The sequence below is a fragment of the Elephantulus edwardii genome, unplaced genomic scaffold, assembly GCF_000299155.1.
Source record: "Elephantulus edwardii isolate Elephantulus edwardi_28Jun2011 unplaced genomic scaffold, EleEdw1.0 scaffold00137, whole genome shotgun sequence".
In the NCBI taxonomy this organism is placed as follows: domain Eukaryota; kingdom Metazoa; phylum Chordata; class Mammalia; order Macroscelidea; family Macroscelididae; genus Elephantulus; species Elephantulus edwardii.
In genome coordinates this window covers 3,868,662-3,872,846 of record NW_006399887.1, presented here as the reverse complement: position 1 = coordinate 3,872,846, position 4,185 = coordinate 3,868,662, and positions in this window count along the sequence as shown.

The following is a 4,185-nucleotide window of genomic DNA, read 5'->3' as shown; positions in this document are numbered from 1 at the left end:
CTGATGCATAACAAGCGATTGCAAATACCATGGCCTGTATCAGGTGCACCTTAGTCTCCAGAGAGACACTGTTGCTCCTGAGTACCTTAGAGAGGTTGTTCAGCTTGCTCGAATTTTCCCATATGTTTTTTTTTTCTTAGTTGCCAATAAGTCAATACTGATCCTTGGTAAGCCTATCTGCTATTGAGTAGAATTCTGCTTTAGACTTGTATTGGCTATATTCTTTAAGGAAGGAAATGATCAGATTCTTCATTGGGTTTCGTGGAAGGAGACTGACATTCTTCCTTTGACAAAGTGGCTGGTGTGTTCAAACTCTTAATTTTTCAGTTAGCAGCCTGGTATGTTCCATAGGTAGCCTAGTGGATAAAGAGTTGCGCTGCTTTATTCACCATCACAAGAACATGGAAACAGCTTAACTGTCCAATCACAATTGAATGGATTGAGAAATTAAGGTACATTCACACAATGGAATACTACACAGCATGCAGGAGTAATAATTTTGTAAATCACTATCTATCTTGGGAGTGACTGGGAGAGCATTATGCTAAGTGAACTAACTAACTCAGTCCCATAAGGACAAATACTATATAAAATCATTATTGTAGAAAGTGTGTGAGGATCCAACGGGATCCCAGTCACTGAATCAATCCATCTTATTAAGGGTCTTCCCCTCTTGAGCTGTCTCTCCACCTTCCCAAGCATGATGTCTCTCTCCAAGGAGAAGCCTGGCTTGACCCTTTCCAGGACAAACATGTTTGTTCTCTTAGCAGGATGCACTAATAACAATTGATTACCATAATACAAAAGTTGGGAGCAGGGAAGAAGGATAAGTAGTCAGAAAACATGGACTTGGTGAAAGGAATGAGGCTAGAGATAGACTGATAGAATTTTGTGTAATCAATGATTTATTCATTGCAAATACTTTTGGTAAGAAATACAAGGGGTCACTATACACATGGATTTCACTTGATGATAAGGACAGGAATCTGATCCATTATAACTGTGGAAAAAAATCACTAGAGAATCTCAATGTCAACTGTGAAAACTAGGCCAGGTGCTAATTGTGGACCAAGCCATTAATTACTCCTATACAAGTTGAAACAAAAGTTAAAGAAAGTTAAATCAAATTCACAGGAACCAAAATTTGATTTAGACTCTGTCCCACCTGAATTTTGAAACCATCTCAGTAACAGGTTTGAGGCTTAAACATCAATGAACCAGATGAACTGTGGAAGGAGATCAAGAATATCATCCATGAAGAATGTAAAAGTCATTACAAAGATAGGAGGGAGGAAAGACTGAGATGTCAGAAGAGACTGAATATGGCACCACAGCATCAAGAAAAAAAAAAGACAAAGCAAAGGGAAGAAAACAGGAAGTTAAGGAGCTGAACAGAAGATTTCAAAGAGCAGCACGGGACGACAAAGTATTATAATGAAATGCACCAAGAGCTGGAGTTGGAAAATCAAAAAGATTGAATTCAGTTGGCATTTCTTAAGCTGAAGGAACTGAAGAACAAACTCAAGTCTCGAGTTGCAATACTTAAGGATGCTATGGACAGTATATTGAATGATTCAGAAAGTATTAAAAGAAGATGGAAGGAGTACACAGCCACTCTACCAAAAAGAATTGGCTGACACAGAAGAATTTCAGGAAACAACATATGATCAATCGGCAATGGTGATAAAAGAGGAAGTTCAATCAGCGCTGAAGGAATTGGCAAATAAACAAAGCCCCAGGAATTGATGAAATACCAATTGACGAATTTCAACAGATGCTGCAATGCATGTGCTCACCATTTTGTGCCAAGAAATCTGGAGGACAACTTTGGACATGTTCTAAGGAGAGACAGGTCTTTAGAGAGGGACATCATGCTGGGTAGAGTAGAGGGACAGCGCAGGAGGGGAAGACCCTCTATGAGGTGGATTGATTCATTGACTGGGGTACTCGGGATGGGTTTGTCGGAGGCAATGAGATTGGCACAGGATAGAGCACGGTTTAGGGCTGTTGTACATAGGGTCGCTATGAGTCGCAAACGACTCGACGGCACATAACAACAACAACAACAACAACATCATCATTGACTATGCAAAGGACTGTGTGGATTAGAACAAATTGTGGCTAACCTTGAGAAGAATGAGAAACCCAGAATATTTGATTGTGCTCATGTGAAACCTGTATTCAGACATGGAAGTAGTACTCAGAACAGAGAAAGGAAACAAAATGGTACAAAAATCAGGAAAGGAGTGTGTCAGGGATGCATCCTATTTCAGTTTTTCAATTTGTGTGGGGAATAGATAATTCAGGAGGCTAGATTTTATGAGGAAGAATGTGGCATCAGGACTGGAGGAAGACTTATCAACAGCCTGCATTAAGCAGATGATATAACTTTGCTTGCTGAAATGGAGGAGGGTTTGAATCATTTGCTGCAAAAGGTCAATATGGAGTGAAGCTCAACATCAAGAATCCAAAGATTCTCACCACTCGACCAATATCATGGATCATCACAGTCAAAGATGCCATGGATAGACGGAGAAGAGACTGAGGTTGTTAACATTTTCAGCTTGCTTGGCTCCACAATTAACACTCTTGTCACCAGCTGTCAGGAAATCAAAAGATGAATTGGATTAGGTTAATCTGCTGTCAGAAACCTCTCCAAAATGCTGAAGAGCAACAATGTCGGTGTAGAGACTAAGATTTGTCTGATTCAGGCCTTCTCTTCACAATGACTTGATGTGCATCAGAGAGGTGGACAATGACAGATGCCTTTGAGTTGTGGTGCTGGAGAAGAGTCTTGGACATACAATGGACCACCAAGAGAACAAACGAGTCTATCTTAGAGAGGGTGAAATCAAGCTTCTCCTTAGAGGCAAGGATTTTGAATCTTTATCTCACATTCTTTGGACATATGGACAGGAAGAACCAGCTCTTAGAAAAGGACACCATGCTTGGAAGGGTGGAGGAACAGCCCAGGAAAGGAAGACCCCAGATGAGATGGCTTGACATGGTAACTAGGGTAATAGGAGTAGGTGTGTTGGAGTCAGTGGTATTGGCTCAGGATAGGGCAGAATTCAGAGCTATTGTGCATAGGGTTGGTATGAGTCACAGGAAACTTGATTGTACATAACAACAACAATGACAATTTGTTTTTTGATGGCTCTGCAGGTTCAAAGAAGCATTTGGTTTGGGAAAGTGACAAGGAAAGCAAGGTAATAAATAAGAGGTGAAACTAGGACACAAGTACCAAATAAATTGGCCTCTCTAATCAACGAGTTTCAAATACTCGATTATTTTAAATATAAAAATAAAATAATGAGAAAAAAAATAAAAGAATGAGGTCAAAGTAAATTTTACCTTACCTTTTTGTAGGTATACTTCTCTGGTAATTACACTTTTCAGGCATTGTGATTGCAGTTGAATGGAGCAACAGAAGTGTCCATAATGGAGATCTATATCAAGTGTTAGTATTTAGTGTTTCAAACTATGGAACTGAGTTAGGAGTTAATGGTAATATTCAACAATTGTAGAAAACATAATATATTTCAATTCTAAATCCCCCTCTAGTAATAGCAGGAATATGTTTCTTTCTCAAATGCAGTTAGGCAATTATCTTTCAGTCTTTCTACTTTCAACAATGAGACTACTGAGGCAGATTATGGACTTTGGAATCACCAAAGTACCTGTGCTCTTTCATATCATGAATCTTTGTGACAAATCAAGGAAACAGGCTCCCTACTCTTTAAAGAATTAACCCAAGAAGCTTCTCTTGGATTAAGTCCAAGTAACTAAACCTCAGCTCAGATAAAAGAAAAATGAACCTAATTCAAAAGAGGAGAGTTTGGCTATCTTACAAGAAATCCAATATCAGCCAATTTTTAAGGTTTAACACTGCCAAGCTAGTGAGTAATTTTGTGGTGAAATGCTACTTTTGAAGTCCCAAAAGGATACATTGGTGAAAAATGCATTCTTTCACCTCTAACTTGCGGGGGAAACCAAGAGCCAGACGTGAAATATACATCTGAAAATGATTGCCTTGTATTTACTCAGTATGTGCACTCTGATGAAAGTAGAAGCATACAAATGACAGATCTATTATCTCCAAATGTTGTTGCGGTTATGTGCCCTAGAGTTGAGTATGACTCACTGTGACCCTATAAACAACAGATCTGAATCCTGTCCTATTTT